At 43.7% G+C, this 27,634-nt stretch overlaps 1 long non-coding RNA gene across 1 annotated transcript; it reads left to right on the top strand.

Annotated features, from left to right (window-relative positions):
* The first annotated feature begins 66 nt into the window (after nt 1-66).
* LOC115136358 (uncharacterized) lies at nt 67-27,634 on the top strand. The gene is made up of 3 exons (XR_003864597.2): nt 67-242; nt 333-411; nt 26,745-27,634. It is a non-coding gene; the product is annotated as an uncharacterized LOC115136358 (long non-coding RNA).

Genomic DNA, 27,634 nt, shown 5'->3' with positions numbered 1-27,634 from the left:
CTACTGGAGTTGCATATCTCTCTATATTCTAATGTGCTGGTTGTTGTTTGGTTTCACCAGGTGAGGAGGCCCTTTCCTGTCAGGCTCAGCAGGAGGTTGCATACTAATGCTCTACCTGCCTGTTAGAAGTGCAGACAGCTGACCTGAGAACAGAAGGTAGAGAACACATGTCACGCCATAGGTATCAGAGTCCACTGGCCCAGCACTTCAGCAAGCCTCACATCATGACGGGGAGCAGGCTGGTGAGTGAGTCATTTGCATTTTAGGTGGAGGAGCTAGAAAATGTTTGAATGAATTAAAAACAATGAGTCATCATGAATAATTTCCCCCAGCACATGAGAAAACCAGCAAACCAGATCGTTGTGATCAGTGTGTCTCCTCATCAAACAAAATCCTCTCAAATCTGCAAAGGTAGGTGGGTGGCTGGGGGGGAGCAGCAGAGAGAAGCGGATTACTGTAGTTGAGATATTGTTTATTTAGGAATAATTAAGAGTCGCATGAAAAGGTAAGTGCTTTCAAAATACAGTATGCAATTTCATGGTAGAACATGCCCAAAAACCTTTCACAAAGCTCTGTAGGCGTATTACTGAAAACATAAACTGCAAGGTCAAAACAAACTTTTGGTAACACGGCAGCCTGTAATTAATGTCAGTTTGGTAATTCCGTCTTTTTGTGTTAAAAACAGCAGATGAAACCATTGTACCATCACCCAGGCTTTGTTTTTACCGGTGGTGGAACAAGTACAGTTGTCAGTTGTCATACTTGAGTAAAAGTAAAGATACCTTCATAAAAAATGACTTAAGTAAAAGTGAAAGTCAGCCAGTAAAATGATACTTGAGTAAAAGTGAAAGTCAGCCAGTAAAATGATACTTGAGTAAAAGTGAAAGTCATCCAGTAAAATGATACTTGAGTAAAAGTCTAAAAGTATTTGGTTTTAAATATACTTCAGTATTATAGATAGCCAGGGGCACACTCAAACTCTCTGACATAATTTACAAATTAAGCATTTGTGTTAAGTGAGTCCACCAGATCAGAGGCAGTAGGGAGGACCAGGGATGTTCTCTTGATAAGTGTGTGAATTGGACCATTTTCCTGTCCTGCTAAGCATTCAAAATGTAACAAGTACTTTTGAGTGTCAGCGAAAATGTATCTTTAGGAATGTGGTGAAGTAAAAGTAGTACTTTAAAGTATTTTTACGTAAGTACTTTAAACCACAGATTTTTACTACAACAACCTTTTAGATACATTAGTGTAAATACACTAAGCTGCTAAAATGGGAATTTATGTTTTGTAAATATTTTTCTTTATGTTTAAAAGAGAATACAATTATAATCAAACTAGACCAAACCTAAACTAGAATCCATTCCACAATAGGCAATTATGGTTATTTGTGTTAACTAGAAAGGATGGGTTATATTAGTGTCCACACGTAAAAATATAAGCATATTTTGATTCTAATATTCTCATATGAAGAGGCAGCATGAACCTTGAGAGAGTCACCGTTTCCCCTTTTCACACCAGCAGGTTCAGCCCCCGGCTATGTTTGTTTTCCTTGGTTGGAAAACGCTCTGGCTTGCTGGAAAACCCATTCGTGGCACAGCGGGAAAATCTGCTCCTCTTCCGCTGTAGTGTACTGTGACAGAGCTTCATGTCACTAATGTGGGTAAGGCAGAGTGACAGAGCCTGCCAGATCCTTTCCCCTGTTGTCTTCTGATGGAGTGTCATTATGGTTTACAAAACCCCACATGCCTGTTCCGCTCAAGTGGTGGCAAGGCCACTAAACAACTATTTACAATTCTCAACATTTGAAGTGTTACAAATTGTTATTCACCGACCTAAACAATGACTGATTGGCTATATAGCTTGTTGAATGGAGGTTTCAGAGCTCTCAGACATTACATTTCACAGAAGAGGGATTGAATGTAACCCCTGTGTCACTCCTGGACATCTCTAATAGGATTAAATTGAGACAACAGTTACATGCCGCTTTCAAATAAATGAGAGGAAATTCACTATATTATCTCTATATCTAGCATTACCAGACATAACCACAAGGGGAGGATAGGTAGCAGAAATTCCTCTCCTAATTGTCGATTAGCATGGGGGGGGGGTTGGGCTCACTTAGGGTGACGTGACGATGTCTCATAGGGATTTTTTTAAGGTCTATGTCCCTAGAGGAAAATGTGTGATAGCAGTGCAGCAGCTGGATCTTTCTCCGGTTATCACTCATTCTTTCATACCTCCATCCCATTCATTTTTCCCATAGGGATTTGACCCTATTACAAACACTGAGTATACAAGTTATTGCACACGTATACCCTTTAATCATGTGTCATTGGAAAGCTTAGATTCACACCTATCCATCAGACACATTTTCAGAATGTTCAGATGGACAGTACTTAGATTTTTGACCTCTAGGGTACATTTCAGAATTACCTGTATAAATTGCTTTAAAAAGGCAATCCTGTTACATTTTAAACTTTGTTTGACATGTGATTCTGAAAGCTCATGAAATTACCTTTCAAATTATATATAATATACAGGGCGTGAGCTGGGTGGGCAGTCTGTTTGTTTTTCTAGGTTTTGGGTATTTCTATGTTTCGGCCTAGTATAGTTCTCAATCAGAGGCAGGTGTCATTAGTTGTCTCTGATTGAGAATCATACTTAGGTAGCCTGGGTTTCACTGTGTGTTTGTGGGTGATTGTTCCTGTCTCTGTGTTTTGCACCAGATAGGACTGTTTAGGTTTTCGCACATTTATTGTTTTGTTAGTTATTTAATGTCTAGTTCCTTTATTAAAGAACATGAATAACCACCACGCTGCATTTTGGTCCGCCTCTCCTTCACCACAGGAAAACCCTTACACACACAGAAGCCTTTTTCCAATATTGCCAATATTGACTTATTGGATGAATTTTGCATGACCATACCTGTATAAAATATAGTATGCCCAATAATATAGTAAAATGTTCAGTGATGTAGAATACACAACCAAATGAGTCAGGAGTGCCAGATATACAAAGATGTTAAATTATTCACACAAATGTGGTAAGAATGTGCACAAAAAGCTGTCCGAATCTCTGATTTCTGTTGTGATCCTTAATTTGAATATTTAATATTCAAACATTTACAATTTATTGGCACATGTAAATAGTCATGAATTTAAGCTGATTAGAACGACATACAATGTTATTAACTGTTTTCATTATGAGAACTATAAACCTTCTACATATATTCCGTTTCAATGTAGTATATCCGATGTTGGGCCTGTTAAGGCCAATTATATTACTTTTACTATTCTATTAACAGACCAATCTGCTATGGCCTCATCGTAAGAATAGATCTTAATTTAGACTGTGTAATGGTTTCCTGCTCATCATAAAGATATTAGGTTAAAATGTATTGGCATTCCTATTGAATTTGACATTGTAATGTATGCAGCAATTGTATTTTTTATGAAAACCGTTAATAGGACAACATTGTATATCATTTGAATCAGATCACATGCATGACTTCACATGTACATATCCATTTTAAATGTTTGAAGATGAAATATTGCAATTAAAGATACAAAAATAATCAGAAATTGGCAATTCAGACATTTTTTTTGGGCACATTCTTCCCAAAATTCTGTGAGTAATTTAACATCTTTAAAATATCTGGCACTCCTGGCTCATTTGGTTGTGTATTCTACATCACTATGAAGATTTTAAGATATTAATGGGCATACTACAGTTATATTTCATACAGCTATGGTCATGCGAAATTGATCCAATAAGACCCCATTGGGTTGTTTGGCGGCCATATTGGAAAAGGGCTTCTGTGTGGTTAATGCGTTAATCCTATGATGGCCCTGTATCTACAAATCATTTTTTTAAACTGTTTTAGCTGTGTGTGTGAAATTTGGTGCCTCGGTCGCCAAATGTAACAATCCAAAAACATACCATATTTGAATAAGCGGAACTGCTAGGAGAAATATTGGATGATCAGTTATCATGGTCAAATCATATTGACAAGTTGTGGAAGTGGGGTGAGGTACGGTACCTTCAGAAAGTATTCACACCCCTTGACTTTTTCAAAAGGTTGTGTTACAGACTAATTTAAAATTGATTAAATGTTTATTTGTCACTACACACAATAACCCATACTGTCAAAGTGGAATTGTGTTTTTCGAAATTATTACAAATCAATAAAAAAGTATATGCTGAAATTTGACGTGACCCTTAAACGAGATGGCCGAATGAACTGAGAGTTCCGCAGCTCCGCACAAGTAATGTCCAATTCTTAATCTTACCTCCACTTCAAGTTAAACCCATTAGCTTTAGTAAAAAAAAAGCCATGGCGGCTACAAAAGGCGACATTACATGTGACATTGTCACCCAGACTCCAGCAATTGGCGCGGAAAAAGTCTCCAAGAAACAGCTAGCTTCAGAAAAAGCATAACCATCAACGCGGGGGCGAATCTTATCCATGGAAAACTCACTGAAACATTAGCATCTGCTAAAAAGAAAATAAGGGGCGAAGGAATAACTTTGTTCTATTAAACCTGTCCGGAAAAGAAGAGGGAAACATACCACTGATCCGCTACCTGCAAGACAAACTCCCCGAGTGGCTCCACCTGTCTACCGACAGGCCCATAGAAGTCGAGAGCTCACCGAGCACTGAGGCCCCCAGTCTACCATACCGTTCCTGAGATTCACCGACAAGGAACAAGTCCTACAGGCGGCGAAAATCAACACCATACAGTGGGAAACGCAAACTCACCTTCCACCAGGACCTGTCAGCTGGAATACTTAATTGACCGAGGCATCTTCAGGGGATTCAAATACCCAAACGAGCTCAGGATTCTTCACCAAGGAGCACTGCGACACTTTAAAATTCCAGGAGAGGCTAAATGTTTTTTGAAGGACAATCCTGGCCACTGAAAAATGGACCAATAACTAAAAGCGATTACTGTTATTACCAATGGAGGTAAGACAACATATAGCCGCAGTCCAATGACCCACCCGCCCAGCTAAATGTCATTATAGTCGTCTATTTCTTATTTATTTTAGCTGAGAGGGATAGGTCCTATAGGCTAACCTCGGCCTACTAACATTTTAGCCTACTTGTATTTTCTCTTTTATTTCAAGTGAGAAAATGATCCATTTACAGCTTTTCATCTTGTCTGTAGAACATAAGCTAATTGGTTGACAAAGTGATCAGATACTGTTAATTTATATTAGGCCTATAGCCTACTTTTTTATTTGTATTTATTACATAGACCTTCACCATTGAGAGCCTGTCGATTACGACACATCTACAGACCTAACGAGAGGCTCAGTGTCAATTTTATGCCAATGGTTATGACCGCCTTATCCTGTTGATATTTCGTTTTAATAATAACAAATAACTTATCCTATAGATCCCTCTTAGTGATTTTCTCCCTCATGTCTGTTTTATTTAGTCCAAACGATTAGGCTTATGTCCTTTGGGGGATGTATTTGTTGGCTGGTCTATTGATTTTATTTGCGCCATTTCTCACTCTCTTTTTTACTGTGGTCTGGATGGGGTGACGTTGACACTTAACTTACTGCGGGGCAGAAAGGACAAGGCCTTTTGTTCTCTCTCGGGAGATGTTGGGCGTTGCGAAAACGGGGAAAATAATTGTGACTGAGAGTGGGGTCAACAGATCCAACAGGATATGTCGAGTTGTTTGGGAACTCGGCTGGGGTGTTCAGAGATTGTTATTTTATGTACACCGTTTCTTTTTCTTTTATGTGATCGGAGCTGTAACTATTATCCACCTATACCCAGAGATGACTTGCACTAGAGTTCGATTACTGTGCGAAGACGTTGACTAGTACCTTAAATCTACTGACATGGAACTGCCATGGGCTAGGTCATGTAATAAAACGGGGAAAATACTATGTGCTCTCAAAAAGGAAAAAGCAGAGACACACATCTGTGATGCTGAACATGCTAAACTCCACAGAGCTTGGGTGGGACAGGTGTATTTCTCATCTTTCAAATCAAACAGTAGAGGCACGGTCATACTTATCCATGAGCATGTTACATTCATAATTGACAAAAACATATCTGCTCCAGGGGGGACATTTATTCTGATAACTGGGTGACTGTATGAGCAACCAATTGCTATCTTAAATATACACTGCTCAAAAAAATAAAGGGAACACTAAAATAACACATCCTAGATCTGAATGAATGAAATATTCTTATTAAATACTTTTTTCTTTACATAGTTGAATGTGCTGACAACAAAATCACACAAAAAATATCAATGGAAATCAAATTTATCAACCCATGGAGGTCTGGATTTGGAGTCACACTCAAAATTAAAGTGGAAAACCACACTACAGGCTGATCCAACTTTGATGTAATGTCCTTAAAACTAGTCAAAATGAGGCTCAGTAGTGTGTGTGGCCTCCACGTGCCTGTATGACCTCCCTACAACGCCTGGGTATGCTCCTGATGAGGTGGCGGATGGTCTCCTGAGGGATCTCCTCCCAGACCTGGACTAAAGCATCCGCCAACTCCTGGACAGTCTGTGGTGCAACGTGGCGTTGGTGGATAGAGCGAGACATGATGTCCCAGATGTGCTCAATTGGATTCAGGTCTGGGGAACGGGCGGTCCAATCCATAGCAACAATGCCTTCCTCTTGCAGGAACTGCTGACACACTCCAGCCACATGAGGTCTAGCATTGTCTTGCATTAGGAGGAACCCAGGGCCAACCGCACCAGCTTATGGTCTCATAAGGGGTCTGAGGATCTCATCTCGGTACCTAATGGCAGTCAGGCTACCTCTGGCGAGAACATGGAGGGCTGTGAGGCCCCCCAAAGAAATGCCACCCACACCATGACTGACCCACCGCCAAACCGGTCATGCTGGAGGATGTTGCAGGCAGCAGAACGTTCTCCACGGCGTCTCCAGACTTTGTCACGTCTGTCACATGTGCTCAGTGTGAACCTGCTTTCATCTGTGAAGAGCACAGGGCGCCAGTGGTGAATTTGACAATCTTGGTGTTCTCTGGCAAATGCCAAACGTCCTGCATGGTGTTGGGCTGTATAAGCACAACCCCCACCTGTGGACGTCGGGCCCTCATACCACCCTCATGGAGTCTGTTTCTGACCGTTTGAGCAGACACATGCACATTTGTGGCCTGCTGGAGGTAATTTTGCAGGGCTCTGGCAGTGCTCCTCCTGCTCCTCCTTGCACAAAGGCGGAGGTAGCGGTCCTGCTGCTGGGTTGTTGCCCACCTATGGCCTCCTCCACGTCTCCTGGTGTACTGGCCTGTCTCCTGGTAGCGCCTCCATGCCGTGGACACTACGCTGACAGACACAGCAAACCTTCTTGCCACAGCTCGCATTGATGTGCCATCCTGGATGAGCTGCACTACCTGAGCCACTTGTGTGGGTTGTAGACTCCGTCTCATGCTACCACTAGAGTGAAAGCACCGCCAGCATTCAAAAGTGACCAAAACATCAGCCAGGAAGCATAGGAACTGAGAAGTGGTCTGTGGTCACCACCTGCAGAACCACTCCTTTATTGGGGGTGTCTTGCTAATTGTGTCACGACTCCGACTGAAGGTGGCTCCCCTTCCCGTTCGGGTGGTGCTCGGCGGTCGTCGTCGCCGGTCTACTAGCTGCCACTGATTCTTTCCTCCCCCTCCTTACGTGTTTATTGAGTACACCTATTTTGAGTTGGGTATAATTAGTGAGGCTTTATTAGTCAGCCGGCCCGCCTGGTTCTTTGTGCGGGATTAATTATTGTGACCTTCTGTTTTGTGTAACTTGTGTGCACGTCTGTGGGTTTTGCTGGACAGTTTAAGTCCCCGTGTTTGGGGCGTTTGTTTTGTTATACGCCCTGTGTTTTCGTGGGGTTGGCTTATGTTCGCCGTTTTGTGCATTAAATTAGCACTACACTGAACTCTCTGCTTCCTGCGCCTGACTTCTCACCCACTACACCCAGAACGTTACAAATTGCCTATAATTTCCACCTGTTGTCTATTCCATTTGCACAACTGTGAGGAAAATTATGATTAAATGACTGAACAATAGTCTTATTTTAAATGAAACTGTAACTAAGTAAACTTATACTCTGTTTTATTATATCTGATTAACAATATGAGTTCATAAGAAGGGATTGTGTGACACAGACAAGGAGTAATTAAAGTTAATGAACACCATTCCAACTAGGAAGAAAGGAATGGTTTGTGGATTAAGTAAACAGATATGGTAGTTAACCTATGGTTGAACCGACGAAACTGAGCTCTGTGGTGTTTTAGATAAGGCAGTGAGTGCATTCCTAGGTTTACTGTTAATTAGAACTGTCAGTGGTGATCGATATGAAATGACGTTATGTTATTGTATATAAACTGTTGCTCGTGGTGGCAGCGCGCTCCGAGAATAAATTCTGTTACCTATTATTGAAAAGACTGGTCTCCGTCTATTTTATGCAAACAAGAATCTTACAAATTCTCATAAAATAGATTAAGGGAATTCAATTAATGAAAACATATTGGAATAACTAAATTACAGTAACAACAACAGCATGTGAAATGTATTGTCAATCAGTGTTGCTTCCTAAGTGGACAGTTTGATTTCACAGAAGTGTGATTGACTTGGACTTACATTGTGTTGTTTAAGTGTTCCCTTTATTTTTTGATTAGTGTATATGCCCCTAACACTGATTCTTCTGCTTTCATGTCGAAAATGATAACCCTGTTCAATGAGCATTGTTTTTCCTTTGGAGTTCTGGCTGGAGATTTTAACTGTACCCTCAATTCAAGTCTGGACAAATCATCTCAAGTCCCCAACCCTAGATCAGCAAAGATGTTGAACTCTCTTACTAAAGAGATGGGACTGATAAATATCTAGAGAGCGACTAATAGCTCATCTATGGACTATACATACTTCTCCAATGTCCATTACACCTACTCTCGTATTGATTAAGGTTTTATTCCAAAGATTTTCTTACATTTCCTACAATCAGACCCATAGCTCTTTCAGAGAACGCCTTTGTCCACCTCTGCTTTGACCTCTGTAAACACATCCCAAGGTCAAAGTGCTGGAAATTCTACACCTCCATGTTATCAAACAAAGCATTCCATACATTGGTTACTACATGGATAGACAACAAAGACTCTCCTGTTTCTCCGGCCACAATGTGGGACGATGCCAAAGCCACAGTAAGAGGTCATCTAATTGCATATGATTCCTTTAGGAAAAAATGAATGGAAGCACACAGGTTAGATCTTGAGAGGGAGCTGAAACGCTGTGAAAAAGTACATAAACAACCCCCAGACAGCTCCTCCTGGAGTCAACTTAAAGCAGCTAAACTAAACCTGGACTATACTCGGGAGATTTAAAAAAAAAAGTTTTCTTTACCAAACAGAAATGTTATAAGTATAGCAATAGGCCTAGCAGATTGCTTGCTTACCAATTTAAAAAAAGAGCAGTCAGGGCGTACAGTCATGGCCATCCAAACAGCAGATGGCGAGGTCACATTTGATCCAAATTAGATCAATTTAACATTTCATGATTTTTACTGCAAATTATATACATTTGAGAGAAAGCATACAGATGCAGAACTCCCTTCCTTTCTAGAGGGAATCTCGCTACCAAAACTATCAGAGACCGACCAAGAAGATCTCAACTCCCCCTTCACTCCTGAGGAGGTCCTAGAGGCAATTACCTCCATGCCACCTAACAAGTACCCAGGCCCAGATAGATTTCCCAGAGAGTTCTACAAAGCTTTTTTGCCCCAGCTTAGCCCTATGTTCATGTCAATGCTGGCTGATTTTTGCAAAAACGGAGCTCTCCCAGATTCTATGTACATAGCCCACATTACAGTGTTGCTCAACAAAGACAAGGACCCTCAAAAAAGACTGGTACTCTTCTGATAACCTTCACCGTCTTTCAAATCAAATTTGATTTGTCACATACACATATTTAGCAGATGTTATTGTAGGTTTAGTGAAATGCTTGTGTTCCTAGTTCCGACAGTGCAGTAATATCTAACAAGTAATTTAACCATTTCCCAACAACCACCTAATACACACAAATCTAAAGGGGTGAATGAGAATATGTACATGTAAATATATGGCTGAGCGATGGCCGAGCGGCATAGGCAAGGTGCAATAGTGTTTTTCAGTCTCTCGGTCCCAGCTTTGATGCACCTGTACTGACTTCGCCTTCTGGATGGTAGCGGTGTGAACAGGCAGTGGCTCGGGTGGTTGTTGTCCTTGATGATCTTTTTGACCTTCCTGTGACATCGGGTGCTGTAGTTGTCATGTAGGGCAGGTAGTTCTGACGTTTTGCCTGTTTGATTACCTTACCTTGCCATGGTTATATGCGGTGGTTTGCGCTTTCAGTTTTTCCGTATGCTGCCATCTATCCACGGTTCCTAGTTTGGGTAGGTTTTAATAGTCACAGTTGGAACAACATCCTACTGTTATTTTCTCCTGCCAAATAAAGTGTGTGCCTGTTCAAAACTCTCTGCTCTCCTGCACCTGACTTCTTCACCAGCAGCGCCCAGCCTTAACAGCTACAATAAATGCGGCCTCAGGATATGTGGTTTCTAAGTTGCATGAAGTCCTGTGTAGTCCCTTAAGGGTCGTCATGGTATCGGCTTGAGGGGGAATATACACGGCTGTGACTATAACCATAGATCATTCTCTTGGGTTGGCTTGATTGTGAGGTATTCTAGGTTGGGTGAACAAAAAGACTTCAGTTTCTGTAGATTATCACAATCACACCATGAGTAGTTAATCATGAAACATACACCGCCATCTTTCTTTGTCCCGGAAAGGACTTTATTTCTGTCTGTGAGATGTACTGAGAACCCAGCTGGCTGTATGGACGGGGACAGTATATCCCGAGAGAGCCATGATTCCATGAAACAGAGTATGTTACAGTCCCTGATGTCTCTCTAGAAGGAGATCCTCGCCCTGAGCTCATTTACTTTATTGTCCAGAGACTGAACATTAGCGAGTAATATAGAGAATGATCTCCGAGGGCTCCCGAGTGGTGCAGTGGTCTAAGACACTGCATCGCAGTGTTAGAGGCATCACTACAGACTCTGGTTCGTTCCCGGGCTGTATCACAACCGGCCGTGATCGGGAGTCCCATAGGGCGGCGCACAATTGGTCCAGCGTCGTCCGGGTTAGGGGAGACTTTGGCCAAAGGGGCTTTACTTGGCTCATCGCGCTCTAGCGCCTCCTTGTGGCGGGCCGGGCACCTGCAGGCTGACCTCGGTGGTCAGGTGAACAGTGTTTTCTCTGACACATTGGTGCGGCTGGCTTCCGGGTTAAGCCGGCGGGTGTTAAGAAGCGCGGTTTAGCGGGTCATGTTTCGGAGGACGCATGACTCGATCTTCGACTCTCCCGAGCCCGTTGGGGAGTTGCAGCGATGAGACAAGATCAAAATTGGGGAGAAAAAAGGGGGTAAAATACACAAAAAATATTTTAACTTGGATCTCCCTCCCAGTTAGCTTAGTCGGAGGAATCAATGTTATCCGTATGAACATCTTCCATAGATTGAACTATTTATTTCACATGCTCCCATGCTATCTCCCAGTTTCTTTTTTCATAACAACAAACCAGAGCATCACCAAATTGATATGGCGCAATAAAAAATCTAGGATCAATTTCTCCACTCTATCGAAACCTGAATCTAAGGGTGGCCTTGCCCTTTCCTGCCTTCAATTGTTCTACTGTTCTGCCCAAAGATGCTACATGCTAACATGGATCACAAAGAGACAAGACTCAATGTGTATTCAGATAGAGGCCCAATCCTGTGGTTCATTGCCCCTAAGCTCAATTATATTCATTAATAACTTTAGTGAGATGGGCAACATTCCAAAACCTTTGTGATTTACAGAACCCTACTAGCGTAGAAGGACTCTAGGAAATACCTTGGCATTTCCTCACAGATATGCTCCTACTCGCCTATAGTATGCAACCCAGACTTGCCAAAAGCCCTGAGTGATGTCAACTTTAGTCTTTGGCATACTCTAGGGATCAGGACCTTTTCAGACCTGTTTCAGCAGAACACAACTACACTGAAATTCTTTCAAGAGCTCTCAGTGAATTCAATATATCGTCAAATTAGTCACGTAATTTCCTCATTCACTTCCAAGGAGAGGTTTAGAGCTCAGCTGAATAGGTTGAGACCCTTCTTGCTACAGAACAATCCATCAAAGGCAAAATATCTACTGACTCCTTTCTGAGAATGTTGGCTCCTGCTTTAAGGACCTTTGTCTGACTATCAGTGATGAGTTATGGGCGGATGTTTGCGACAGGGTATACTGCTCCCTTACTAATGAAAGAATCTAACTATACATTTTTGTACAAAAAGTAGAACCTATATGCATGTATTGGAGTTGTAGAGAGATTGCCAAAATCTATATATACTGCTGCACAGAAAATACTAGATGTACAGTTTGATATGACCCTGTGTCTCTATCTTCTTAATGCCCAGCAGGACTTTGTTCTGGATCCCGACAGAGAAAATGTGTTTATGACTACCACATACTTTGCTAAGAAATGTTTTCTCCTACTGTGGGCTTCTAATTCTTCTCCTACATTTAAAATGTGGATTGACCAGATTGTTAACTTTTTCCCCTCTTGAAAAGCTCATTTATGACATCCACAAGAGACAGCCCAGGTTTGATCAACTCTGGGCTCCACTACTCAACTATATTTCAAATTTGACAGAGTGAACGGGGTGATTATGGAAATTAGTGTATATACATGTTGTGTAAGGTGCTGTAAAAACGAATTATTTGCTCGTTGTCTCAGCTAAAGCTGGAAATAGCTAACATGATCACAGCACTTAGCTAACATGATCACAGATAGTGCTGCTGCAAATGTTTTTGTTTTGTTTTATAGTTTATTCTATTATTTATGTATCTGTGAATGTGGAATGTGTTTTGGGTGTTGATTGAAAAACAAAAATACTTCATGTTTAATTGAAGGGGAAAAAGGGTGAAATGTCTTGAGTCAATTATTCAACCCCTTTGTAATGGCAAGCCTAAATAAGTTCAGGAATAAACATTTGCTTTACAAATCACATAATAAGTTGCATGCTCACCTCATCTCTGTACCCCATACATACAATTATACAGTGGGGAGAACAAGTATTTGATACACTGCCGATTTTGCAGGTTTTCCTACTTACAAAGCACGTAGAGGTCTGTAATTGTTATCATAGGTACACTTCAACTGTGAGAGACGGAATCTAAAAAGAAAATCACATTGTATGATTTTTAAGTAATTAATTTGCATTTCAAACACAGATTCAAACCCATAGACCAGGGAGATGGGTATAAAAAAAAGCAGACATTGAATATGGTGAAGTTATTAATTACACTTTGGATGGTGTAGCAATACACCCAATCACTACAAAGATACAAGTGTCCTTCCTAACACAGTTGCTGGAGAGAAAGGAAACCGCTCAGGGATTTCACCATGAGGCCAATGGTGACTTTAAAACGGTTACAGTTTAATGGCTGTGATAGAAAACTGAAGATGAATCAACAACATTGTAGTTATTTACATAAGTATTCAGACCCTTTGCTATTAGACTCGAAATTGAGCTCCGGTGCATCCTGTTTCCCTTGATTATCCTTGATGTTTTACAACTTCATTGGAGTCCACCTTTGGTAAATTTAATTGATTGGAAATTATTTGGAAAAGCTGTCTATATAAGGTTTCACAGTTGACAGTGCATGTCAGAGCTAAAACCAGGCAATGAGGTCGAAGGAATTGTCCATAGGGCTCCGAGACAGGATTGTGTCGCGGCACAGATCTGGGGAAGGTTACCAAAACTTTTCTGCAGCATTGAATGTCCCCAAGAACACAGTGGCCTCCATCATTCTTAAATTGAAGAAGTTTGGAACCCTTCAAGACTCTTCCTAGAGCTGGTCGCCTGGCCAAACTGAGCATTCAGGGAGATGGACCTTGGTTAAAGAGGTGACCAAGAACCCGATGGTCACTCAGACAGAGCTCTAGGGTTCCTCCTTGGAGATGGGAGAACCTTCCAGAAGGACAACCATCTCTGCAACACTCTACAAATCAGGCCTTTATGGTAGAGTGGCCAGACAGATGCCACTCCTCAGTAAAAGGCAGATAACAGCCCACTTAGAGTTTTGCCAAAAGGCACCTAAAGACAAGATTCTCTAGGCTGATGAAACCAAGATGGAACTCTTTGGCCTGAATGTCAAGTTTCTCGTCTTGAGGAAACCTGGCACAATCCCTACGGCGAGGCATGGTGGTGGCAGCATTATGCTGTGTGTGTGTGTGGGGGGGTTCAGTGGCAGGGACTGGGAGACTAGTCAGAATCGAGGCAAAGATGAACGGAGCAACGTACAGAGAGAGACCCTTGATGAAAACCTGCTCCACAGCACTCAGAACCTCAGACTGAGGTGAAGGTTCACCCTCCAACAGGAAAGGTTCACCCTCCCTAAGCACACAGCCAAGACAACACAGGAGTGGCTTCGGGACAAGTCTCAATGTCCTTGAGTGGCCTAGCCAGAGCCCAGACTTGAACTTGATTGAACATCTCTGGAGAGGCCTGAATATTGCTTTGCAGCAACGCTCCCCATCCAACCTGACAGAGCTTGAGAGGATCTGCAGAGAAGAATGGGAGAACCTCCCCAAATACAGGTGTACCAAGCTTGTAGAGTCATACCCAAGAAGACTCAAAGCTGTAAAGGAGCTTCAACAAAATACTGAGCTACCATGAAAAGGGTCTGAATTCCTATAAACTCAGCAAAAAAAGAAACGTCCTCTCACTGTTAACTGCATTTATTTTCAGCAAACTTAACATGTGTAAATAATTGTATGAACATAACAAGATTCAACAACTGGACATATACTGAAGAAGTTCCACAGACATGTGACTAACAGAAATTGAATAATGTGTCCCTGAACAAAGGGGGGGGGGTCAAAATCAAAAGTAACAATCAGTATCTGGTGTGGCCACCAGCTGCATTAAGTACTGCAGTGCATCTCCTCCTCATGGACTGCACCAGATTTGCCAGTTCTTGCTGTAAGATGTTACCCCACTCTTCCACCAAGCCACCTGCAAGTTCCCGGACATTTCTGTGGGGAATGGCCCTAGCCCTCACCCTCTGATCCAATAGGTCCCAGACGTGCTCAGTGGGATTTAGATCCGGGCTCTTCGCTGGCCATGGCAGAACACTGCCATTCCTGTCTTGCAGGAAATCAGAACGAGCAGTATGGCTGGTGGAATTGTCATGCTGGAGGGTCATGTCAGGATGAGCCTGCAGGAAGGGTACCACATGAGGGAGGAGGATGTCTTCCCTGTAACGCACAGTGTTGAGATTGCCTGCGATGACAACAAGCTCAGTCCGATGATGATGCTGTGACACACCGCCCCAGACCATGACGGACCCTCCACCTCCAAATCGATCCCGCTCCAGAGTACAGGCCTCAGAGTAATGCTTATTCCTTCGACGATAAACACAATCCGACCATCACCCCTGGTGAGACAAAGCCGCGACTCGACAGTGAAGAGCACTTTTTGCCAGTCCTGTCTGGTCCAGCAGCGTTGGGTTTGTGTCCATAGGTGACGTTGTTGCCGGTGATGTCTGGTGAGGACCTGCCTTTCAACAGGCCCACAAGCCCTCAGTCCAGCCTCTCTCAGCCTATTGCGGACAGTCTGAGCCCTGATGGAGGGATTGTGCGTTCCTGGTGTAACTTGGGAAGTTGTTGTTGCCATCCTGTACCTGTCCCGCAGGTGTGATGTTCGGATGTACCGATGCTATGCAGGTGTTGTTACACATGGTCTGCCACTGCGAGGACTATCAGCTATCCGTCCTGTCTCCCTGTAGCGCTGTCTTAGGCGTCTCACAGTACGGACATCGCAAATTATTGCCCTGGCCACATCTGCAGTCCTCATTCCTCCTTGCAGCATGCCCAAGGCACATTCACGCAGATGAGCAGGGACCGTGGGCATCTTTCTTTTGGTGTTTTTCAGAGTCAGTAGAAATACCTCTTTAGTGTCCTAAGTTTTCATAACTGTGACCTTAATTTCCTACTGTCTGTAAGGTGTTAGTATCTTAATGACCGTTCCACAGGTGCATGTTCATTAATTGTTTACGGTTAATTGGGAAACAGTGTTTAACCCTTTACAATGAAGATCTGTGAAGTTGTAAAATTTTACAAATTATCTTTGAAAGACAGGGTCCTGTCTTTTCTTTTTTTTTTGCTGAGTTTATAAATGTGTTATTTTGTTATTTTGAATAAATTAGCAACCATTTAAAAAAAACAGTTTTTGCGTCATTATGGGGTATTTGTCACGACTTCCGCTAAAGTCGGTTCCTCTCCTTGTTCAGGCGGCGTTCGGCGGTCAACGTCACCGGTCTTCTAGCCATAGCCGATCCACCTTTCATTTTCCATGTGTTTTGTCTTGTTTTCCTGCACACCTGGTTTACATCTCATCATCATTACTATGTGTATTTAGCCCTCTGTTCCCTCCATGTCTGTGTGGGGTATTATGTATTTGTCAAGGTTGGCACACTTCCGGCTGGTTTGCGCCGGGTTTTGTTTTATGCCCGTGCTTTGTGGCAGCCGGTACTTTGTACTTGCGTTCTGTATTGTGATTGCCTATGTAAAGTGCCTTGTCCACTCATCTCTGCTCTCCTGCGCCTGACTTCCATGCACCAGCTACACCCACCATTTGAGAGTATTGTGTGTAGATGGACAATTTAATACATTTTAGAATAAGGCTGTAACCTAACAAAATGTGGAAAAAGTCAAGGGATCTGAATATTTCCTGTGGTCCTGCAGGCTCTAGTTTTGTCTTATCTTGATTATTGTCCAGTCGAGTGCTGCAAGGAAAGACCTAGTTAAGAACAGAGCAGCTCTTCATTATAATCAGAGGGCTAATATAAATACTATGCATGCCAGTCTCTCTTGGAGAGTGGATGAGAGATTAACTGCATCACTTCTTAAAAAAAAAAAAACATTATTGTTTTGAAAATTCCAAATTGTTTGCATAGTCAATTTATGCACTGCTCTGACACACACACGTACCCTTCCAGACATGCCACCAGGGTTCTTTTCACAGTCCCCAAATCCAGAACAAATTCATTTCAAGATGGCTGCTACCTACATTCCGGTTAGCAATGTGAAGCATAAAAGAAATAAACACGGAATACGTTGATAAAGCCGGGACTCCACAGATCATCTTATTTGTCTGCCTGTAACCTACCGTTATTGATCACCAGCCTCAAGAGTCAAACTTTGTATTTTACACGTTTTCACCAAACAGAAAACATCTGATAAGGTTAGCTTCGATTTGGTCTGTGTTTGAGCTATAGCTACATGGGGGGTTCAAATGGATCCTTAGGTTAGCAGGAACACATCTGGCCTATTGCCATCTGATGATGTATGACTTAATGGCAACATCGAATGTCCACCGAGTGACTATATCTTTACGCATCAAAAATATGATGTTGCCTGCTTCCGCGCTGTTGGCGTCCATATCCCCTGTATGTTCCCCCGACACCACCACATTGTTTGAGAGAGGTTGGTGTTGCACAAATTTAGTTTTTATAGTGAACAATAACTTTTAGGCACATCCAGTGTGCAAAAACAGTGCAATTGCTACAATCACACACTTTGGAATGGTTGAAAGGACTCTTGAAAATATTTTTTTCTGATATTGTTCACATGTTGTGGGATACATCTGATGTGTTTCCAGCTCTGGTAATCAATAATTCACTTATAGCTTGTCAATGAAAGATGACATTCAAAATATTGTTCCGATTTTGGCCACTAGATGCCCCCATTGTGCTTTTTTTTACCCTTTTGTTTTCCCCTAATTCCAGATTATTATTTGCACCTGTGCCTCGTTTCCCTTGAATGTATTTAAACCCTTAGTTTCCCTCAGTTCTTTGCTCTGTGTTTGAATGTTAGCACCCAGCCCCAGCGACGCGGTGAACATTTGTTACTCCAGTTGGACTCTCTTGTGGTACTCTGTTTTTGTTCTCGTTTATTTATTTTTGATTATCTTTTGAGGCTTTTTCCCTGCTGTACCTACCACCTTGTGGATTTACCTTTTCACTTGGAGGATTACCTTTTTCTCTTGGAATTACTTTTGACGTTGTGGATTTATATTTTTGCCTGAAGTACTTTCCTTTTTACTTTATTAAAACACCGTCTCAAGTACTGCTTCTGGGTTATGCCGACTATTAGTTTCTCAGTTTGCTAAGTGACTGTTTCTCACACCGGAGACCCGAGTTCGTAACCGGGTCCTGACAGAAACACAGAGCCCAAAATGAACCCACAGGCAGCCAGTTCCCAGGACCTTTTTGCCACGCTGTCCCACCATGAGGGGACTGTCCAACGCCACAAAGCCGCTCTGGTTCAGCAAGAGGCCTTAATGGCTAGACATTCTCAACTTCTGTCTGAGATGCTGACTTCCATAAAGCAGATATCTGATCGACTTCCCCCGGCAACCGCTCCCACCCCAGTACCTCAGATTCAAGTGCCCGTGGCAGTTAATCCCCTGGCTGAACCTCGTCTTCCGCCTCCCCAACGGTTCTCAGGTGATCCGAGTGCTTGTAAGGGGTTTTTCACCCAATGTTCTCTCTCCTTCGAGCTGCAACCTTCGTCGTTTCCCACCGACCGGTCCAAGATCGCATATATCATCACCCTGCTGTCGGAAAAGCCCTGGCCTGGGCTACTGCTGTGTGGGATGCCCAAAGTCCCTGCTGTGCCATCTACTCTGCCTTTGCTGAGGAATTCAAGCGAGTGTTTCAAGGTCCAACCAGCGGCCCTGACTCTGCCAAACAGCTCCTGACTCTCCGCCAAAGGTCGGCGCAGCGTGACGGACTATGCCATCCAGTTCCGCACGGTGGCGTAACGAGTGGCTGCAACGACGAGGCGCTCACAGTGTGCTTTCTAAAAGGTCTTTCCGACACCATCCAAGATGAACTGGCCACTCGGGAACCACCGGACAACCTCGAGTCCCTGATCAAGTTGGCCTCATGCATAGACCAGCGTCTGAGAGAGAGAGAACTCAACCGTAGACCTCTCGCCCTAGCTCCTATCGGTCCCAGCTCTGAGTCCCCACCTTTATCCTCACTGGCTCCACTGGAACCCATGCAGATTGGAAGCATCTCCCAGGCTGAGAGAGACCGCCGGATGAGGGAGCGATGCTGTCTAAATTGCGGAAAACTTGTCCATTTCCGCTCTACGTGTCCCGGGCTCCAGGGAAACGCACTGTCCCGTGAAGGCCTGGGGGGACTGTAACGGGAAACATAACCTCCTCCCATCCGTCCAACTCCCGGCTGCTCATTCCAGTCACCCATTCCTGGGACAACCATGAGCTTCCCCTTCAAGCCTTGGTAGACTCTGGAGCCGCAGGAAACTTCATGGATGGTATCTGGGCGAAGGAGAATGGCGTCCCCTCTGAACCTCTAAGCGACCCCATGAGGGTTACTATGTTGGATGGAAGCCCTCTGGGATCTGGACTTGTCACTCGCGTCACTACCCCCTTGCGACTTTCAGTTTCCCAACACCAGGAAGTGATTAACTTTCATCTGATCCCCTGTTCCGAGTTCCCTCTCGTCCTTGGCTACCCCTGGCTTCACAGCCATAACCCTCACATCGACTGGCCTGTGGGCACTGTCAAGCAGTGGGGCCCTACATGCCAAGCCACTTGTATTTTCCCGAGTTCCCCGAGTTCTCCTCCCGAGTCTCTAGAATCCATCGACCTGTCCCGAGTTCCCGAGTGTTACCATGACCTCAAACCGGTATTTAGCAAACAGAGGGCCACCATGCTACCACCCCATAGACCTTACGATTGCCCCATCGACCTGTTTCCGGGCACCTGCCCCCCCAGGGGTCGGATCTTTTCCCTATCTCCTCCCGAACGAGCTGCTATGGATACCTACATCAAGGAAGCTCTGGCTGCAGGCCTCATTCGTCCGTCCACCTCGCCCGCAGGAGCAGGGTTTTTCTTTGTAGCCAAAAAAGACGGTGGATTACGTCCTTGTATCGACTACCGGGGACTTAATGCCATAACCGTCCGTAACCGCTACCCGATACCCCTTATGGCCACAGCATTTGAGCTGCTCCAGGAAGCAGTTGTCTTCACTAAGCTTGACCTGCGGAACGCATACCATCTTGTGCGGGTCAGACACGGTGACGAGTGGAAGACCGCTTTCAACACACCTATTGGTCACTATGAATACTTGGTGATGCCCTTCGGCCTGACCAACACCCCGGCTGTGTTCCAAGCGCTCATAAACGATATGCTTAACATCTTCGTGTTCGTTTACTTGGATGACATCCTCATCTTTTCGAGCTCCCTTCAAGAACACACAAAGCATGTCAGACAAGTACTCAAATGCCTCCTAGACAGCCATTTGTACGTTAAGCCGGAAAAATGTGAATTTCATTCCTCCCGAGTACAATTCCTGGGATTTGTAGCGGAACCCGGTCGAGTCCAAATGGATTCTAGGAAGGTAGGGGCGGTAGCGGATTGGCCCACCCCCAAGTCCGTTAAGGAAGTTCAGCGTTTCCTGGGCTTCACAAACTTTTACCGCAAGTTCATCAAGAACTTCAGCTTGGTGGCAGCCCCTCTCTCAGCTTTAACCAAGGGTGGCAACGCAAGGTTTCTGTGGGGAAAAGAAGCTGAGACGGCCTTCCAAGGACTCAAGCAGCGCATCCTCTCTGCTCCCATCCTGACACTACCGACTGCGGATTAACCTTTTGTGGTGGAGGTAGACGCATCAGAGGTTGGTGTTGGAGCTGTCCTGTCTCAGAGGGGTGAAGACAAGAAGCTCCACCCTTGCGCCTTCTTCTCACACCGGCTTACGCTGGCCGAGAGGAACTACGATGTGGGGGATCGTGAACTCCTAGCGGTTAAGATGGCATTGAAGGAATGGAGACACTGGCTCGAGGGGGCTTCTCAACCGTTTCAAGTGCTTACGGACCACAACAATCTGGAGTATATCCAGCAGGCGAAGCGGTTGAACTCCAGACAAGCTCGATGGTCTCTTTTCTTCAATCGATTCTAGTTTATCCTCACCTATCGGCCCGGGTCGAAGAATCTCAAACCGGACGCCTTGTCCCGAGTCTACGCTCCTGCCATTCGAGAAGATACTGACATGTCCATCCTTCCTGCCGCTAAGATCGTGGCCCCGATCTCGTGGCAAGTTGAGGATACCATGAGACGAGCTCAAGCTATCGAACCGGGTCCAGAAGGAGGTCCTGCCAATCGGTTGTTTGTCCACAAGGCAGCGAGGACTCAGGTCCTTCTGTGGGGGAACTCCTCTCGCCTCACCTGTCACCCGGGTGTAGGTCGCACCTTGGAGTTCATCCAGCGAAAGTTCTGGTGGCCCACCATAACAGAAGACATTGCCACTTTCGTCAAGGCCTGTCCCGTGTGCTGCCAGGGCAAATCTTCTCACCTCCGCCCTCAAGGACTCCTTCACCCTTTACCTGTTCCCCACCGACCCTGGTCCCATATCTCGTTAGACTTTTTTACTGGCCGTCCTCTGTCCCATGGTAATACTACTATCCTAGTCATCATCGACAGGTTTTCTAAGGCGGCCAGGTTCATCCCCTTGACTAAGTTACCTTCTGCCAAGGAAACGGCTGAGTTGGTAATTAACCATTTGTTCCGAGTCTTCGGCATTCCTCAAGATATTGTTTCCGACATAGGTCCCCAGTTCGCTTCAAGGTTTTGGAAGGCCTTCTGCCAACTCATAGGGGCCACTGCCAGTCTATCTTCAGGGTACCACCCGGAGTCCAACGGCCAAACCGAGAGGATGAATCAAGAGCTGGAAAGCTCCCTCAGATGTATGGCCTCCAACAACCCGTCCACATGGTCGTCCTTCATTGTTTGGGCCGAAGTGCCTTCAGCCTTGAAATTCATCAGACGCTGTCGGCTTACGTGGAGGAAGACCCGTCTTAATATTCTGCGTGCCTCCCAGCGGTACCAACGACAAGTCAACAGACGTCGCCGTCCCGGGCCTACCCTGCGCCCCGGCCAGAGAGTCTGGCTCTCCACAAAAACTTTCCGCTATGGGTGGAGTCTCGCAAGCTGTCCCAGAAATACATTGGTCCCTTTAAGGTTGCCAGGAGAGTGAACCCCGTTACATATCGCCTGCACTTACCCAGATCCCTTAAGATTAATCCCACGTTCCACATTTCCTTATTAAAACCTGTTTTTTTCTCCCCTTGTCCCGAAAGGCAGACCTCCGCCCCGTGTCATCGGAGGCCAGCCGGCTTATGCTGTCCATCGGATACTGGATTCCCGTCAGGTGCAGTGGTTCTGGCAGTATCTGGTGGACTGGGAAGGCTACGGTCCCGAGGAGCGCTCCTGGGTTCCTGCCAAAGACATTCTGGACCCTGACCTCATTCGACAGTTCAGGGCCCTCCACCCCGAAAAAGCTGGTAGGAACGTCAGGAGCCGTTCCTAGGGGGGGATTCTGTCAGGATTTGGCCAGGATTGTTCCGGTTTTGGCCACTAGATGCCCCCATTGTGCTTTTTTGACCCTTTTGTTTTCCCCTGATTCCAGATTATTATTTGCACCTGTGCCTCGTTTCCCTTGAATGTATTTAAACCCTTAGTTTCCCTCAGTTCTTTGCTCTGTGTTTGAATGTTAGCACCCAGCCCCAGCGACGCGGTGAACATTTGTTACTCCAGTTGGACTCTCTTGTGGTACTTTGTTTTTGTTCTCGTTTATTTATTTTTTATTATCTTTTGAGGCTTTTTCCCTGCTGTACCTACCACCCTGTGGATTTACCTTTTCACTTGGAGGATTACCTTTTTCTCTTGGAATTACTTTTGACGTTGTGGATTTATATTTTTGCCTGAAGTACATTCCTTTTTACTTTATTAAAACACTGTCTCAAGTACTGCTGTGTCTGCCTCATCTTCTGGGTTCTGCTGATTATTAAGTGGCTCAGTTTGCTAAGTGACTGTTTCTCACACCGGAGACCTGAGTTCGTAACCGGGACAAAATAATAAAAATACGAAAACGGTTCTTTTGTTTGTGCTTGATCTTGTGTATTCTGAACTATGTAACTCCTATTTTCTGATAATTTCCTCACAATCTCCCAGATGTCGTCTTTCCAAATATACCAAGTTTTTGCATATCAGAATCATGTAATTACACATGAATAGCAGTTATTTTGGGGTATGGTCTATTTAAGCGGAAATCTAGATTTTGTCGTTACATTTTTGAGTTTACACCATGCCCGTGAGTGTGCCAAAGTGCCATTCCCTCAGAACCCTCCATCCCACATACAATTCAATCACATCTTTGACTGCCCTGAGGACACCATCACCCTTAATAGGTCATTATCCTTGCCTCAATTACAAGGGAGTAATCAGCAATCTGCTCCTAATTTGCCCTTTATTGTCCTGTCTGATTAAGGTTTTACAGCTGTGAGGCAGCTGGTTTGTGAGGACCACCTGGTGGGCTATAGATTCTGTCCATTATTCTGATGTAGGAAGAGACAATGCCCAGTCCCAGCCTCACCCCAGCTGCTTCAGAAACAGGGCCAAAGCCCATCTCCGCTCTCTGGAGCATTGGGAGCTATGGCAAGTATGTGCATTAGTTTGGTGAATGACTCCCAACTTTAGCAGTTGCTCTTGTCATTATGGTTTCCACAACACTGCTATTTTAGATGGTCTGCGGTGCTGTTTTCTTTTTAATGCTCATGTTAATGATGGAACAGCACACTAGGGAGTTAGCCTACATTGAGTATTGGTGTCGTTTAGGTCAGGGTGCTGGATGCTGCATGTGTCGCAGCGTGTGTAGTGGTAGAAGATGACAGCGCGGGTGACAGTGTAATCTCAGGGAAGTTCAGACTTCCAAGTCTGACTTGAAATAGGGACAGATCTCATCACCTGACTGAGCTGGTGCCTCCCCTGCTGCAGAATGCAGCCGATTTCATGAGACAGTGTGAAAACTCTGTCATGAAAACACAACACCAGTCCCACATCTAGGTGACAGAATATAGAGATATATAAAAATAGCTGTTTTATGATCGACTTATATTTTGCATTTCGAGAATATTATTTTCTACACACACCATTATCCAGCTCTTTTTCATGTTTAGTCAACCTCATGTCTTCTGAGATAATTGGTGGTACATGTAGTCTTTGGGGGTGTGTTTTTCACACATCAGGTGTTTATAGGGGAGTGGAGACGGAAATCGTTTTCTCACTAAAGTATGAAGTGACAGTTAATGCTAAGTGTGTGATGAACACTGACTGAGTCACGCCTGCTTCATCATTTATTGGAGGCAAGAATAGACACAAACTATCACCTAAACGATGATATCATCAGAGCATTCAAGAACTGCCTTCGTTTGGACAGGGCTCTGTTAAAGGGAATATTTCATGTTTGTGTGGTAGACATTTTTTATCACAATCTCAAATCATTTCTGGGTAACAGTTAAGTACATTTGAGTACAGTTTACATACACTTAGGTTGTAGTCATTAAAACTTGTTTTTCAACCACACCACACATTTCTTGTTAACAAACTATAGTTTTGGCAAGTCGGTTAGGACATCTAATTTGTGCATGACACAAGTCATTTTTCCAACAATTGTTTACAGACAGATTATTTCACTTAATTCACTGTATCACAATTCCAGTTGGTCAGAAGTTTACATACACTAAGTTGACTGTGCCTTTAAACAGCTTGGACAATTCCAGAAAAGGATGTCATGGCTTTAGAAGCTTCTGATAGGCTAATTGACATCATTTGAGTCAATTGGAGGTGTACCTGTGGATGTATTTCAAGGCCTACCATCAAGCTTTGGACTAGTAACCAGAAGGTTGCAAGTTCAAACCCCCGAGCTGACAAGGTACAAATCTGTCGTTCTGCCCTTGAACAGGCAGTTAACCCACTGTTCCTAGGCCGTCATTGAAAATAAGAATTTGTTCTTAACTGACTTGCCTAGTTAAATAAAGGTGAAATTAAAAAATTAAAAAACACAGTGCCTCTTTGCTTGACATCATGAAAAAATCAAAAGAAATCAGCCAAGACCTCAGAAAAAAAATGGTTACAAGTCTGGTTCATTTTTGGGAGCAATTTCCAAATGCCTGAAGGTACCATGTTCATCTTTACAAACAATAGTACGCAAGCATAAACACCATGGGACCACGCAGGCGTCATACCACTCAGGAAAGAGACGCATTCTGTCTCCTAGAGATTAACTAACTTTGGTGCGAAAAGTGCAAATCAATCCCAGAACAACAGCAAAGGATCATGTGAAGATGCTGGAGGAAACAGGTACAAAAGTATCTATATCTACAGTAAAACGAGTCCTCTATCGACATAACCTGAAAGGCCGCTCAGCTAGGAAGAAGCCATTGCTCCAAAACCGCCATTAAAAAGCCAGACTATGGTTTGCAACTGCACATGGGGACAAAGATCGTACTTTATGGAGAAATGTCCTGTGATCTGATGAAACAAAAATAGAACTGTTTGGCCATAATGACCATTGTTATGTTTGGAGGAAAAAGGGGGAGGCTTGCAAGCCGAAGAACACCATCCCAACCGTGAATCACGGGGGTGGCAGCATCATGTTGTGGGGGTACTTTGCTGCAGGAGGGACTGGTGCACTTCACGAAATAGGTGGCATCATGAGGAGGAAAATGATGTGAATATATTGAAGCAACATCTCAAGACATCAGTCAGGAAGTTAAAGCTTGGTCGAAAATAGGTCTTCCAAATGGACAATGAACCCAAGCATACTTCCAAAGTTGTGGCAAAATGGCTTAAGGACAACAAAGTCAAGGTATTGGAGTGGCTATCACAGAACCCTGACCTCAATCCTACAGAAAATTTGTGGGGAGAACTGAAAAAGTGTGTGTGAGCAAGGAGGCCTACAAACCTGACTCAGTTACACCAGATTTGTCAGGAGGAATGAGCCACAATTATTGTGGAAGCTTGTGGAAGGCTACCAAAAACGTTTGACCCAAGTTAAACAATTGAAAGGCAATGCTACCAAATACTAATTGAGTGTATTTAATGTCAGGAATTGTGAAAAACTGAGTTTAAATGTATTTTACTAAGGTGTATGTAAACTTCTGACTTCAACTGTAACTCTGGGTCATCCTTTCCTGTGGCGGTCCTCATGAGCCAGTTTCATCATAGTGCTTGATGAGTTTTTCCTAGCCACCGTGTTTCTACACCTGCATTGCTTGCTCTTTGGGGGTTTATGCTGGGTTTCTGTACAGCACTTTGATATATCAGCTGATGTAAGAAGGGCTATATAAATTAATTTAATTTGATTTGAAACAGACATATCTCAACATCAACTGTTCAGAGGAGAATGAATCATGAATCAGTCCTTCATGGTCAAATAGCTGCAGAGAAACCACTGCTAAAGGACACCAATAAGAAAAATAGACTTGCTTTGGCAAAGAAACACGAGCAATGGACATTAGACCATAAATCTGTCCTTTGGTCTGATGAGTCCAAATTTGAGATTTTGGGTTCCAACCACTGTGTCTTTGTGAGACGCAGAGTAGGTGAACAGATGACCTCCGCTAGGTGGATCCCACCGTGAAGCATGGAGGAGGAGGTGTGATGGTGTGGGGGTGCTTTGCTGGTGACACTGTCTGTGATTTATTTAGAATTCAAGGCACACTTAACCAGCATGGCTACCACAGCATTCTGCAGGGATATGCTATTCCATCTGGTTTGAGCTTATTGGGACTATCATTTGTTTTTCTACAGGACAATGACCCAACACACTTCCAGGCTGTGTAAGGGCTATTTGACCAAGGAGGAGAGTGATGGAGTGCTGCATCAGATGACCTGGTCTCCACAATCCCACAACCTCAACCCAATTGAGATGGTTTGGGATAAGACCGCAGAGTGAAGGAAAAGCAGCCAACAAGTGCTCAGCATATGTGGGAACTCCTTCAAGACTGTTGGAAAAGCATTCCAGGTGAAGCTGGTTGAGAGAATGCCAAGAGTGTGCAAATCTGTCATCAAGGCAAAAGGTGGCTACTTTGAAGTATCTCAAATATAAAATATATTTTGATTTGTTAAACACTTTTTTGGTTACTACATGATTCCATATGTGTTATTTCATAGTTTTGATGTCTTCACTATTATTCTACAATGTAGATAATAGTCAAATTAAAGAAAAACCCTTGAATGAGTAGGTGTGTCCAAACTTTTGACTGGTACTGTATATATACAACTCAAGAAAATAACCTTTTTTGACTGCAGCTAGGCCATTCCACTAATTCGGTGCCTTTTAAGAAGTGTAACGTGGTTATTTCACCTATTAAAACAATTATGTCATAAAGAGCAAATGTTCAACTTAATAAAAAACTTGTTTTCCCATCTAAATCGGTTAAATAAAATTTTAAAATGCTATAGTAAATGCCTTTTAAGTGCCAAATAAAGTAACAGGGTTGACCATAAGGTTGATGAGTTCATGTTAAATCAGCCATAAATCCCCTTGTGACAGGGTGAATGGAAGCTTGTGTGCAACAGGGAGTGGTAATTAAATGCAAGCTTCACAATTTTTTATTTATTGTTGAAACAATTGTAGCCTGTCTACAGTAGGTTGGTTGGATGTGTTATTTATGATTAAATATCCTCAATTCATAGTA

This window comes from Oncorhynchus nerka, linkage group LG10 (genome assembly GCF_034236695.1).
Source record: "Oncorhynchus nerka isolate Pitt River linkage group LG10, Oner_Uvic_2.0, whole genome shotgun sequence".
Classification (NCBI taxonomy): Eukaryota; Metazoa; Chordata; class Actinopteri; order Salmoniformes; family Salmonidae; genus Oncorhynchus; species Oncorhynchus nerka.
Note: the sequence above shows the minus strand (reverse complement) of the source record. Positions and strands in the feature narration are given on the sequence as shown.